Genomic DNA, 15,614 nt, shown 5'->3' with positions numbered 1-15,614 from the left:
GAAGGAAGACAATGAGTTCAGTAATTCAAGACTCAATCTTTTCTTTCCTGAACTCTTCCTGTGGTATCCCTGTTGGGTCCCCCTCTCCAGGATTTGTTCTCCAGTCCACCCTTTGCACTGAGTTTCTAAAAGGCAATCTTTACTGGCTCATTCTCTGCATCCAGCCTCACAGTAGTTGCCGCCACCTTGAGGTGAAAGGCCAAGGTCCAGAGCATGGCATACAAGCTCTTGGAGCTCTGCCTTACCTGTATCTTAGCCTCATATCCTGCCATTCTCCTTCTTGGGCTCAACATTCCTGCCATCCTGAAATAGTTGCATTGAAAAAGAAAGCCAGTTTCATGTGTCAGTACTTCTGTACTTGTTAACCTCACCCTGAAAATTTATTCCTACATTTCCTAGTTGAACTTCTCACCATCCTGTATCAGGTGGCTAAAAACCCAGCAAAGCATTCCCTGATGGTCCTCTCCACTCTCCAAAGGAAGGTTTGTTCCAGGAATGCAAGTCTGATTCAATATATGAAAATTACTCGATGTAATCTTCCATACTAATGGCTAAAGGAGAAAAATCACATGGTCTTATCAACTGATATAGAAAAAGCATTTTAAAAAATTATTCATTAATTATTAACATGTATTCATGATAAAAACTCTTAGAAAAAAATGAATTAGAGGGTAACTTCCTCAACTTGATAAAGAGTGTCTACCAAAAGGCTCGAGGTAATATTATTTTTAATGGTGAAGGACTGAATGCTTTCTCCATAAGATCAGAACAAGACAATGATGTCTGCTCTCACCACTCTTATTCAACATAGTACAAGTAGTTCTGGCCAATTTCAAAAGGCACGAAAAGAATAAAAAAAAAAAAAAAAAAAAGCATGTAGATGAGAAAGGAAGAAATAAAACTGTCCCTATTTGCAGACGAAATGATTGTCTAGGTAGAAAATTCCATGAAATCTATAAAACAACAACCTCCTAGAACTAATAAGTGAGTTCCTCAAGGTTGCAAAATGTAATACAAACATACAAAAGCCAATTTCATTTTGGCATCCATAACAGATGGAAGTTATAGTACTTGACACAGGAATTTGGAATCTTAAAAAATGGATCTTAGACCACCATGAGAGGGATCTTCTAGTTCTCCCTCACCCCATCAGTCTGTCTTGAGAAGTCTAGCTATGCTGGAACACTACCATCTAGGAAGGTAGTATCTGGTGTCCATAACAGATAGACACCAAAATAAAAAATAAATGCCATTTACAGTTGCTAAAAAAAAAAAAAAAAGTATAAATCTAACAAAACATGTACAGGACTTCAACTGTACGTTTTGTAGTGGAAAATTACAAAACATTGATGAAATAAACCAAAGAAGATCTAAATAAATGGAAAGACATTGTGTGTTTGTGGATTAGAAGATTCAATACAATAAAGAAGTCAATTCTTTGCAAATTTACATGGAAGTTTAATGCAATTCCTATCAGAATCCCAGCAAGATTTTTGTAGATATAGACACGATTATTCTAAACTTTATATGAAAATGCAAAGGAACCAGAATAGCTAAAATAACTTTGTAAAAGAATAATAAAGTGGGAGGAATCAATCTACCTGATTTCAAGATTTATTATAGAGCTGTGGTATTTACAGAGTGACAGACACATAGATTGATGAAACAAATAGAGAGCCTAGAAACAGACCCAGAAAATATGCCCAACCAAAAGGTACAAAAGCAATTCAGTGGAGGAAAGATAGCCTTTTCAATGAAGCTCAACTTAAATCTCATATGTTTAAAGAATTAACTCAAAAATAGATCACAAGCTTAAATGTAAAACTATAAAACTTTTAGAAAACAAAACCCAGGAGAAAATCACGGGGATCTGGGGCTAGGCAAAAAGTTCTTAGATTTGCCATCAAAAGTCTGACCCATAAAAGAAAATAATAATGATTGGATTTCATCAAAATTTAAAACTTTTGCTGTGTAAAATGCCCTATTATGAGAGTGAAAAGACAAGCTTCAGAGAGCAAGAAGACATTTACAAGCCACATATCTGACAAAGGATTAGTAGCTAGATACATGAAAATCTCTCAAAACCCAACACTAAAAAATAAAACAAAAGCAATACAATCAGAAAATGTGAAAAAGACATGAAGAAACACCTTACTGAAGAGGATATATGGATGGCAAATATGCATTTGAAAATACGTTCAACATCATTAGTCATTAGGAAATGTGAATTAAAATCACAATGAAATGTCACTATGCAACAGAAAGGCTAAAATAAGAAATAGTGACAACACCAAATGCTGGTGTGGATGTGTATAAACTGTATCTCTCCTATGACTGTATCTCTTCTTCACCTCTCCTATATTTTTGTGTAAACATGTTTCCATTTCTCTGGATAAATACTCCTAGGTATTTATCACACAAGTGTTCACAGCTGTTTTTCTGGTAGTCGCCCCAAAACTGTAAACAACCCAGATGTCCTTCAACAGGTGATAGCTAAATGCACTGTGGTACATCCATTGGTAAAAAATATCAGCAATAAAAAGAAATGAACTTCTGATGTGCACAACAAATTGGATGAAGCTTCAGGAAATTATGCAGAGTGAAAAAAGCCAATTCCAAAATGTTACATACTTGATTACAGCATTTATAGAACATTCTTGAAATGACAAAATTATAGACATTGAGAATGGAGGAGAGGTTGCCAGGGGTTGAGATGGGTGTTGGAAGGAGGAGATGCAGTCGATAAGGTGGTGTGGCTATAAAAGGATAATAGCAGGGCTATTTGTGGTGACGATATTGTTCTGTATCTTGTCAATATCCTGGTCTGACATCATACTATAGTTTTTCAAGATGTTACCATTGGTTGAAAATGGGTAAAGAGTACACTGGATTTATCTGTATTGTTTCTTACTACTGCATGTGCATCTACAGTGATCTCAAAATTAAAAGTTGAATTTAAAAAATAAATCACAAACGACACTCATGTATTATCTCATAGTCAGAGGCCCAGGCCCAGCATAACTGGGTCCTCTACTTAGGTCCCAGCAGTCTGAGACCAAGGTGCCTGCCAGGGCTGCCGTCTCATCTGAGGTTTGGGGTCCTCTTTCTTGCTTAATCAGGCTGTTGATGGAATTCAGTTCCTTGTGGCTGTAAGACTGAATTCCCCGTTTTCTCACTGTTGACCACAGACCATTCCAGAGACCAATAGCTGCTTCTTGCCACGTGGCTCTTCAATATCCCTTCTCATGCTTTGAGTCTCACTTTCTAGGAGGGCCCAGGCCCATTTATGAAGTTACTTGATTAGGTAAGTCCCACTGGGATAATCTCCCTTTTGATTAACAAGTCAATAGATTAGTAACCTAACCATGGGCACTGATACTCCATCATATTCACAGGTTCAGGAATTATGTGAGGTGTATACACCAGACGGTGAGAATTCTCGGGACTGCCTTAGAATTCTGCCTCCCACCGACCATCTTAGCCCCAGCATTCTCTGTGGGATAGGCAGAAGTCTTTGATGGGACTGCACCACAGTGCAATTCTTCTCTCTGCCCATTCCTGTTGTTACCAAACAATCAATGGGCTCACTTCCCAATGCACATAAAAGTCAATACCATGCACTGGATTTTGAGAAAAGAAAGGCTTTATTTCTAGCCAATTGTCAAGGAAACAGGAGGAAACACTCCAATCTGTCTTCCTGAGCTGGGGACTGGGTCAGGCTTTATAGACATATGGTGATGAGCCATGATCTGATTGAGTCTTTCAATGAAGTGCTGCCAGGGAGGCATGATCTGACTGGATCCTGCCATGAGGTGACACCAGAGCTCCATCTGATTGGATTCCATATCCTGCCATTCAGGGTCTGCTTCTTCATTCAGTCCCTGCTCCCCAGTCTGAGACCTTAGGTTCCACCCATGGTTGAGTCGTTGGTTCATCCGGGCATGCTCAGCTTAGGTGATCTTCAATCTGGAGGATCCTGGCAACTGAAAAACAGCTCACAACTTTCTTACATAAAAATTGAACCAGAGTGGTCTGGTGCAGTTACATTATTTTCTTTGTTCCCTACTGTTGTGGATCCTTAGAGCAATTGCCCATAAACTTTCTGCACTTAAATCTTGGCCTGTGAGTCTGTTTCCTGAGGAACTGGGAGTGGTATTGTTGTACCAACCACTGAGCTAGAGGGCATGGAAGACTGACCGGTAACATTTTATTTATTTATTTTTTGGGGGACAGAGTTTTGTTCTTGTTGCCCAGGCTGGAGTGCAATGGCACCATTTCGGTTGCTTCAACCTCTGCCTCCCGGGTTCAAGCGATTCTCCTGTCTCAGCCTCTCAAGTAGCTGGGATTACAGGCATCCACTGCCACGCCCTGATAATTTTTTGTATTTTTAGTAGAAATTGGGTTTCACCATGTTGGCCAGGCTGGTCTCAAACTCCTGACCTCAGGTGATCCACCCACCTCAGCCTCCCAAAGTTCTGGGATTACAGGCGTGAGCTACTGCGCCGGGCCCTGACCAGTAACATTTAAAAATCTGGGCACAAGTTATACTTGGGACCCTACTTAAAAAGAATTTGAAAGAGCTGTTGGGGGTAATCCCTAGGGCATCAAGTCAGGAGTACTACATGGATAATCACTGGCAACCAGGTCACTCAATGATCTTCCTCCAGATTCTGTTTCCTGTAAAACTTGATCCTTCTTTATCATCACCATCACTGCCATCGTCATCACCATGACATCATAATTACCTTACACTGAAAGCTCAGTGTGTTCCAAAGAGTGTGCAAAACATCTTATCTACCATCTGATGAGTCATTACAGCAGAGTAGTTAAGGGTACCAGGAGTTAGACTACCTCGTGTTGAATACCAGCTTCTCCATTTAATAGCAACATGGCTTCAGTTGGGTAAACTTTCTGAGCCTCAGCTTCCTCATCTATAAAATAGGGATGGTATTTGTTTGATAAAATAACCCTTCATGTATAACTCTTAATACAGTGCTTGGTACAGAGCAAGCATTCCATAAATGTTAGCGATTTTGTAGTCTCATTTAATGCTTATGACAGCCCTGCAAGAGGATTTATAGCTGAGTAAGCTGAGGTTCAGAGAGGGTAAGCAACTTCCCAGAATCTAACAAACAACTAAAGAGTGCCAGGGGTAAGATTTCAACCAAGTTCCTTCTGAGCACGAAGTGTTAGCCCTTAACCATTATTCTGTCTTGTTTCACAATCGTGGGGATCCACAGGGGTGACAACAATGCCTTAAGCAGAACGCAGAAAGAAAAACTGAAAACATACACACAGAGTCAGAAAATCTCTGAAAAGGAAATGCTCGTGAGAGGGATTCCTAGTGTTTTACCTGCAGGGTGTCAGGCTTCTGAGCCCAAACCCATGTGCTGGTTTGTGGCTTCCTAAGTAGTGTAGTGGAAGTCAAAGTCTTTCTTCTTAAAAAAGATAAGCTGGGCAATAGCCCCTCAGGAAAATGTGATTGCAGCTCCATGATCCCCCATCCAGAAGTTCTGAAATTCAGACAGCTCTGGAAACCAAAAGTTTTTTCATAATTCATTTGGTGGCAAAACCTGACTTGGCCTGAATTAATGCAAGCTCATCACTGTCTTGTTGCCTTTCTTGGGATGAATCGTCATACATTGCTGCAGAAATGCTCACGGGATGATTTGCGGAGAGGCTGGCCCAGACTCCACTGAGCTTTCAGCGACTATGTTACCTTTCTAAACTCTGAAAAATTCTGAGTTCTAGAACACATCTGGCCCTCCAGATATTTCAGATGAGGGCTTGAAGATCTTTTTCTATTCTTTTTTTTTTTTTTTTTTTTGAGACAGGGTCTCGCTCTGTCATCCAGGCTGGAGTAATGAGCTATGCAGTGACATGATCACAGCTCCCAGAAGCCTCAAACTCCGGGTCTCAAGTGATCCTCCCACCTCAGCCTCCTAAGTAGCTGGAACTACAGGACACCATGTCCAGTTAATTCTTTTATTTTTTTGTGGAAACAAGTTCTCACTATGTTGCCCAGGCTGGTCTGGAACTTCTTGGCCTCAAGGGATCCTTCTGCCTTTGCCTCCGAAAGTGCTGGGATTACAGGCATGAGCCACCACACCTGGCCTTTTATTATTATTTTTGACCATTTTTACTAAGCACCAGAGCCAAGTGTACAAACCCATCAGATTTTATTTAAGAGTGAGCTTCATTTAAATAACCTTTATCTGAGAGTTTTTCAGGAGCTCCCTTGTTCACTGAGAAGGAAGAATAGCAAGCTCCCGGCCATCCATACCTGTCCAGCTCTAACTGAAGGTGGGCTCAGGGGTTCTTGGTGGCCACTGCCCAGTCCATTTCCTGGAATTGTGGTTTTCTTGACACTGTGTTGTAGAACATTCCTGCCTTGTGCTCATGCCCCAGAATGCTGAACCATGTGTCTCTGTGATACAGTAGCATGTAGGACTAAGAGGGTTGCGGTGAGAATAGGAGAGGACGTTGGGCCTATGGCTAAAAGAGCAGAAGAGAGACAGGAATGATGCTCTTCCAGTTCCTCTCCTGAAACCTCTGAAAACAGCAATATTTTTGCTCACAGTATTTTGAATTCATAAATGCCACATCGTCTTCTCTTCCTTCTTCACATTTAAGTGAAATAAAATGCTCAATGAGATATAGGCCTGGTCATATTTAAAATTACAAGTTCAGAGTTGCAAAGGAACAGTACCTCTGAATAACTGACCTGTCTCTCAATATTTCTGCTGAGTCTATTCTAACATTGAAAACTCTATTTAGCTACTTTGATGTGGAGCCAAATAGGTGAGCATCATTTTACCACCGTTTGTTTAACTGTACCTTGGCAAATGTCAAGTTCGAGTCTGGATATTTGGACTGTGGTGGGCAAAATGAGGTCGGCAGCCTCCCGATAGGTTTTCTGTCTGGCTGACAGCACCTTACCGACCTTCACTCAGCTCATAGAGAAGGTCGATGCCTGCCTCTTAGAGAAACATCGGATGAATAAGCCTTCTGGCTGCTTTCTTCTCTTCGGGATAAATATCAGAGTTCAGCTGGTGCAGAAGATCCTTGCCACAGCTCCAGCTCCAGAGCTTACCCTAAGAGCAAACTCAGTGAACACTTGGAGCATCTAAAGTGAAAACAGACCTGGCATGTTGACACATGCCTGTAAGCCCAGAGCTTTGGGAGGTCAAGGCAGGTGGATCATTCAAGCCTGGGAGTATAAGAGCAGCCTGGGTGACGTGGCAAGACCCCGTCTCTACAAAAAAAAAAAAAATTACAAAAATTAGTCAGGCATGGTGGTGTGTGACTGTAGTCCCAGATACTCGGGAGGTTGAGGCGGGAGGATCGCCTGAGCCCAGGAGGCAAGGGCTGCATTGAGCTGAGACTGTGCCACTGCACTCCAGCCTGGGTGACGGAGGAAGACCCTGTCTCAAAAAATAAAATAAATAAATAAAGTGAAAACAAGTAAAAATATTTCTATATTTGGCCCTTTCCAAATTATTCTCATCCATTCCTTCTCATCAGTTATAATCTTTGGCCAAGTACACAGTTGGGCGATCCCGCTTCTGATACATTGGTGGGAAGCAAAGAGAAAGGAAAACAACATCAGTCTCTTTTGAATTTAATTCAATTTTACAAACAAATTGAGTACCTCTTTGGCTTGATACTAGGGATACAGGGACTAGGAATTACAGTCAAGTCAAAGGAAGAGACTGCTCACTCTCAAAACTAAGAAGTAGCAAGTAGCACAAGATGTTATAAGAACACATGGGAGAGACACTCAACTTAGCCTTGTTGGAGTGAGGATCAGGGAAGGCTTCCTGGAGGAGATGACAGCTTATACTTAGTCCTGAAGACTGAATAGGAGCTTTTCAGGCAAAGAGGACGAGAAGAGGATGAAGATAGTGTATGCAGAGAACAGCTTATGCAAAAGTTCCGAGGAAAGTGCATGGTTTGAACGATACAGCATGTAATTTATTTTTAAATACTTCAGCATCAACTGAGAGATGTGTGTTCTTTTTAATCAACACCTTAGGAGCGATCCACTAACATGTGAAGTCCTCTGATCAGGGATACATACTCCAGAGTGTTTCATTAGCTTTGAAAGGCTCTAATCGGAAGTCCACACTCTAGAGGTAGCTTCTGCAAGAGCTTCAGCAATCTTTGTCTTCCTTCAGCACCAGAGCGTTTATTCATTTGTATAATGGGTTTAGAACTAGTTTTTCATTAATGAAATGAGTTGTTCACAAGATATATGGACGACTAAGAACACGGTAAGGGCCCTCCATGCTTGTGTGCACAGAGTGTAAGAATTTTTCAAGCTCAACAGCTTACACCTTTCATAATGTCCCACCAAGCCTATGACGCCATCTGGTCTTATGCCACACACACATAACAGATGATTCCATGCTGTCTGGCCTGAATCTGACTAGTAGCCCACATGAATTCTGCCACTAGAATATTTCCTCATCATGCAAGATGTGTGTCATATAGAGAACAAACATCTCATCAAGCTTAGAAAAATACTTATGTGTATTATAGTGCCTGCTTATCAGTAAATGTTTATATATATAGCGGAATTTGGTCTGGGTCTTACTTTCAGTGCAACCTACACATACCCCTTGGATGGGTAGCCATAGTAGAGGGGATCTCTAATCCTCATCTTGTTTTAACTAAGGCAAGCCATAGATACCTTTCAAAAAGAACCTAAGAATTATGAGAGCCAACTTGGCTGCAGTCTGTTTTCCACAGCAGGTCTCCTTGGTTTGTTTTTAACAGTGCTAGCCATCCTTTCCCGCCACTCCAGGGAGGAAGTTATCCAAGGTGGGTCAATTCAACTGGGCAGCAGGAAGGAGCAGAATCCCATGGAAAGGTGCCCAAGTTCTACCAGGGAGATAATACCAGTCCTGACACATCTGCTGGGTAATGCAAGGACAAAAATAAGAAGACTGCTTGGTGACTGTGAGAGCTGAGAGAAAGATGGAAAGGGGTGTGAGGCCCTGGTTAGGATGAGCGGGTCAGGACTGAGGCTGTGACTAGCAGGTGACTGCCACAGCACACCTTCGTCATGATGCCAGAACACAGCATGCTAGCTTCAAGGAGCCACTCCCAGCTGGACACCAGCCAGCTACCCACGGCCAAGCTTATTACCTATTGCTCCTCCAGCACCTCCCGAAATCTGCTCTGCCTCCCGCGTTTACGTTTCAGCTAACGGCATCACCCTCCACATGGGAATCACGCTGGGCGCCTCCAATGTCATCTCCCCAATTTTAATCAATCACCAAGTCTAAAAACTTCTATCAACAAAATATCTCTTGACTCCATTATAACTGGCCCACAATCAACTGCCTTGGTTCTGGCCCTATCATCTCTCCTGTGGGCCATTGCCACAGCTCACACTACAAGAGCCTCCTTGCTGGTCTTCATACCTCTATCCCATGTCTCAGCTGCCTGTCTGGGTCTCCCACTCTTCCCTGGATTCAGGGTTGCTCTGGTTTTCTAGTAGTGCCTCCACCCCTTGGTTTTTTGTTTTTTGCTTAAGCTGTTTTAGTTTTTAGTCCCTTGTGACCAGAGAATATTTAATTTAATTTAATTTAATTTAATGCAGCACAAATCTTTAATATGATATTATTTCACTGCTAACACAGAATTTCTGGCTTATGGTAAAAGTACAGATTTAAAACCCTGTAGAGACTCCACCATTGTTCCCAGTACATCAAATTCTAGAGCACAGATTATTAGAACTGTTTTGATTGCAATGGAGTTAGAAACCTAATTAAGACTAGCTTGAGTGAAAAGGGGAAGTTGGTTGGTTCACTTAACTGAATTATAGCAAACACAACGGTTGTGCCTCAGGGACTGGAATCAAAGACTCAAATATCACTGGAATTCTTCCTCCGTGTGTTGTCAATGTTGTCTTCTCCATGCACCTGGATAATAACCTGTAGCAACTTGGGCCTCACACATGCTAAGTTGCACCCATCTTTTTAAGTTCCAATATGAAAAATCCCAGGGAGGGCCTCCTATTGGTCTGGTTGGTATAATGGACCTCTAGTCTAAGGAATATGCCTTGGATGGGGTCACCAAGATTGACTCTACATGCCCCTGGACAGGGGCCAGATCATGATACATCACTAATATTGATGACAATGGAGCACTTGGATAACCCACCCAAGTTCTGGCCATGAAAACATAGCCAAATAATTTTCTCCCTGGTCAGCTAATCCCTAGCAATATGACATAGAAGTTAAGCCCTTAGGCTCTGGAGTTAGAGGTGTGTGCATTCAAATCCCAGCTCTCCCAACTATTAGTTGTGTGACCTTGGACAGTGTGCATAGCCCCAGTGAGCCTCAGTTTCCTGATCTGTAAAATGGGGAGGGAAGTATAATGACATTGTGTGAAAATTTAAGGAGGCAGGGCATTGAGAGCACTTAGAAGACAGCCTGGCTCTTGGTGTGCGCTTGTCAGCTCTTCCTGCTCCCAGCAGCCTTGGCATGAGTGGGCAGCCTTCAGAAGGCAGCAGGGCCTCAGGCTACTGCCTGCTGCCAGCAGAATGAGATCAGGGTTAATCAGAGGAACAGACTGACCTGATTCCCAGCACTCCAGTGAAGTGACCCATCTGACACCTTGGAGAAGACAGTGCCAGGAAGAGGAGTTGCTTGGCACATGATATTCTCCATAAGGAAAGGCTGAGGGGTCTTTTCAGAGTATCTTTGTCTCCCTGCCAGAGGAGAACAACATCTGGGAGGAAGTATTTCTTCAGCTTCACGGTTGTAATGCCGCCAGCCTTGCGGGTCATAGCCTGGAATCATCTCTTTATTAAATAATAATTAAGAGGCCCCTGTAAAGGGAATCTGGGTCTAATTACCTGACTCCTTAAGCTACCCCGTTGAAACTGGGAGGTTGTTTTGCTCCTGTGGCCCCACTCTAAAGCAGTTTTCACATTTCTGGAAGCAGCAAGTGGAGTATCACTTTTGTGGGGGGCTCAAACTCAAGGTCCTGTGTTTAAGTATACACATCACTCAAGAAGGCTCCCACCAAGCATTCAGCTCAAAGGGTGAGTCCTCCCCTTTCCCGTACTGCAAGATCTAAATTGGTCTTGGAACGGAGAACACAAGGAAGGGCCGAGGGACCAGCTGGGCAAGGAATCAGCTCATTAGTAGCCTCTATGGAGGTGTTGAAATTGAGCGAGTTAAAAGCATATTAGTTTAAATGAGACTTTTCACAAATGAGGGGAAGTGTTTAGGTAGGAAGCAAATGTAATCATTTTGTGACGGGGCATAATTTGATAATTAATGGGGAAGTTGTCAGTATAATCTTGAGGGAGCCTCAGGAAATGAAGAAATCTGTCTTTATTAAGGGAAACTCAGGAGAAAAAGTTATTGGAATGCAAGCAATTCACCAGCAAGGTGCTGGTAGCAAGTCCTTATTAGATGTGTGTGTCGGGATCGTCTTTCTGCCACATGTATATGTTTTGTCTTGATTCACCAGGCCCACTACCTCTCCTAATGGGAATGTAGAGAATAGAGAACACCGAAGGCGGTTGTGAAGCAAACCCAGGCTTCTTTCTTCTTTGCAGATGGGCTGGCCAGCGTCTGCTGTGCTCAGCAGGAAGCAGGGAGAGACAAGTCTCACTGGCTCCCTGGGGGCCAGCCAGATTTTGACGCCCTAAAACCTGTGCAGCCAGGGTTCAGTTTCCCAGAGGGATGTCAGGAGTACGCTTTCATGGAATGTGCGAGCCCATGGAAGAGCAAGCCCATGGAAGCACACTGCTAGTATCCCACTGGGAAAAGAGGACTCCCACTTGGCCAGAACAGGAGTCCCAGAGAAAAGCCCCACGAGGGTGCCTATGCACAGTGATTAAGGCACGGGCTCTGGAGCCAGAATGCCTGGCCTCAGCTCTCCACTTGGCCACAGTTTCTCCTGACATTAAGTGCGCTATTCAAGGTCTCTGTGCTTCAATTTCCTGGTGCCTACCTCATAGGGCCAAGGATGGGAAGAGTGATTCTATGTAAAGGACCCACAGCAATGCCTGGTGCTGAAGGTCTGCTCAACAAGTGTCATTAGCATTTGCTGTAACTACTAGCCATGTGTGGCATCTGAGCACTGGAAATGCAGCCGGCTTGGTTGATATGTGCTGTAGGTGTAAAATGCACACAGAATTCAGACTTTGTGCAAGAAAGAGAATATAAAATATCCCATTGGTAATTTTTAGATTGATTGCATATTGAAATGATAGTATTTTTAATATTTTGAGTTAAATAAATACATGTTATCAAAATTAGTATTGCCTACTCTTATTAATTTTCTTATTATAGTAAAAAACACATAACATAAAATTTACACTCTCAACCACTTTTAAGTGTACAGTTCGGTAGTGTTAAGTGTACTCACATTGTGGTGAAACAGATCTCCAGAACTTCTTCATCTTGCAACTCTCAAACTCTATACCCATTAAAAAACTCTCCATATGCCTCTCTCTTCAGCTCTGGCAACCAACCAGTTCTTGTTTCTATGAATTTATATATTTTAGATACCTCATATAAGTGGAATCATACAGTATTTGACTTTTTGTGACTGATTTCTTTCACTTAGCATAATGTCCGCAAGCTTCAGCCATGTCAAATCATGTGACAGGATTTACTTCCTTTTTAAGGTTGAGTAATACTCCGTCCTTTTATTTTTTTAAGGTGGCTATTAGCAAATGTAAAATGTATTTGTGGTTTCTATTCTATTTCTCCTGGATAGTGCTAGTTTAAAACCAGTGGTTCTCAACCCCATCAGTTCCAACCCCTCCTTATCACAATGAATTTGTAACACTCTCTTCACTCTCCTGAAATAAACTGTATAGATGAAATAACTGATATGCACACATAATTTTTTTAAAAAATATAATGACCTAACTGTAAGTATAAAGAATAAATAAAAGGAAAGAAATCTATAGAGAAAAATATATATTTTAATTTATTGTTAGACAAGAGCACTTAATACAAAATAATCAGACGCTTCAATGAATATGTAAAATCACCACTAACGAGATAGGTGTCAATGCAGAGTAGTCACTCAAATTTTAGAAGTGATGTTGCCAGCAGAAACGTGATTTCCTGAAATGAAACAGTTCAGTCAAATTCCAACAAAACAAAGTACAATTTTCTCTCTATTTATATGGTTACACTCTTACAAAAACACATATAAATTTAAATGAAGCAAAATATATAGGTATATATGGAAACTGTAATTAGGTTCTGGGCTCAGAGACTTCGAAATAGATTTTTCACCTAAATGAATGCCCAATGAGATAACTACAAATCCAGAGGACCCCAGAGAAATTTTTCACTTTGCAGAGTTGCCCTCTGCATTGCAGAACATCTTGTTTCCCCGTGTCCCTGTGTATCTATCGAAGGCCTATACCACCCTTCCACCACTGGGACAATCAAAAGCATCCTCTCTACTTTCCAGTGCTCTCCCATGGAGGCAGCAGAGCCCCACTGAGAAGCAGCGATGCTGAATTGTGAGAAACACAGTGTAGTGATCCCAAAGGTCCACTGTTCAGGAGCTGCTCGGCTTTTCTGCCTGGTGGTCCCATCCATCCGCAGTTCCCACCATGGCTTTCAGTAACTCAGTGTGAGGCGAGTCCTCTGGTCCAGCACTAACCACTCTCCAGCACAGACCAGAAGCCTGGATGCTGAAGTTTCTCCAGAACTTCAAACACGACAGACTCAGCCTTTTTCCCCTTAAACCTATGCCTTTCTTTGACATCCAAGTTTCACTGTCACCAGTGTTTTCTCAGGACAAGAAACTTACTCTCCTCTCCCTCCAACCCCACCTCTGACCCTTACATAAGGCAGAATCACCAAAGCCTCTTCTCTCTTTGCTCATGGTTCCATTTCCCCTGCTTCCAGCTTCTCTGTCTCTGCTCTCAGTTTCCCTATCTCTCCTTTGGATCTGCAGGTTTCTCAGTGGCTCCTCATCGCTCTTCCTTACCCTAGTCTGCCACCGCCACTCCATCCTGTTCATCACAGCCCATGAAAACTGGGAAGCATGAGGTCAGCATTCAGTTCTTTGCAATCAGGCCCAATTTTCCTTTATAGTCCTCCAGAAGTCTCCACCAAGGGCTCTTCCCTTTCATCTGAGTGAGACGCAGCATAGCCTAGTGGACAAACGCAGGCTAGGATCAGCAAGAGCTATCCTGTGTTGACCTAGCCCTACACAGTCACATGCTGCTGAATGATGGGATATGTTCTGAGAAATGTGTCTTTAGGCGATTTTGCCATTGTGCAAAACATCACAGAGTGAATGTACACAAACTTAGGCGGTATAGCCTACTGCACACCCAGGCCATGTGGAATGGCCTATGGCTCCTAGGCTAAAAACCTGTACAGCATGTTATCATGCTGAATACTCCAGGCAACTAGAACACAATGGTGTTTGTGTATCTAAGCACATCTACACATAGAAAAGGCGCAGTAAAAATATGGGATAAAAATGTTTTAATGGTACATCTGTGTAGGGCAGCTCCAAGATTATTCTTAGGAGACCACCATTGTATATGCGGTCTGTCATTGACTGAAATATGGGTTTCTTTTTTTCTTTTCCTTTTTTTAGAGACAGGTTCTTGCCCTGTCACCGAGGCTGGAGTGGAGTGGTATGATCACAGCTCACTGCAGCCTTGAACTCCTGGTCTCATGCCATCTTCCCACCATAGCCTCCCCAGGTAGCTGGGACTATTAGGCGTGAGCCACCATGCCTGGCTAATTATTTTCTCTGTAGCAATGAGGTCTTGCTATATTGCCCAGGCTGGTCTCAAACTCCTGGGGCCTCAAGTGATCCTCCTGCCTCAGCCTCCCAAAGCTCTGCAGTTACAGGCATGAGCCACTGTGCCCACCTTGAAACATGAGTTCCTATCCAAACTTCACTCCTAATTAGTTGCCTCTGGGTAAATGAGTTAGTCTCTATGTACCTCCTTCTTCCTCTGTGAAACAGGCTTCACCATATGTGCTTTGTGGTGCTGTTATAGATAATTAAGAATGGGCTTATAGGACGCCAAGGACTAGGCTGGCATGTAGGAGAAACAGCCACTGCTGCATTCCTAGACCATGTTTTCTCTTCTTCAGCATTGTTCCTTCTCTCTACACACTGAGCCAAATATTTGCACAAATTTCACATCATCTCAGTTAGATAGGTACCCCATAACAGATCATAAGGGGAGTTGAAACCTCATTTCACTAGACATGGACTGAGACAAAGAAATATGTGTTTACTAGAAAACAAAGACAGCACTTTTGGTGGGCTGTAAAGTTCCTGAGGGCCATGAGAAGTAGTAACTGACGGGCACTGAGCCAGCAGGTAACTGACTGTACAGCTCTGGTTTTGCTGGGTGGGGTGGATGTGTTTGGAAACTGTAGAGGCGATAGAGACTGTCCACCCTGGCCCTTCAGTCCTGCATGCCCTCTGCACTCAGCCTCAGTCTCTCTAGCAGGTGAAATTCAAGCAAAGATTTTTAACACATCAATTTGAAGGAGTGTCCGATGCATGCCAGCCCTGGGTGCCTAGTGCCTTCTGGATATGGTGCATCAGTGCTCAGGCTATCATTCACGACTCCAGGGTCCACCTGC

This window comes from Mandrillus leucophaeus, unplaced genomic scaffold, assembly GCF_000951045.1.
Source record: "Mandrillus leucophaeus isolate KB7577 unplaced genomic scaffold, Mleu.le_1.0 Scaffold198, whole genome shotgun sequence".
Classification (NCBI taxonomy): domain Eukaryota; kingdom Metazoa; phylum Chordata; class Mammalia; order Primates; family Cercopithecidae; genus Mandrillus; species Mandrillus leucophaeus.
Note: the sequence above shows the minus strand (reverse complement) of the source record.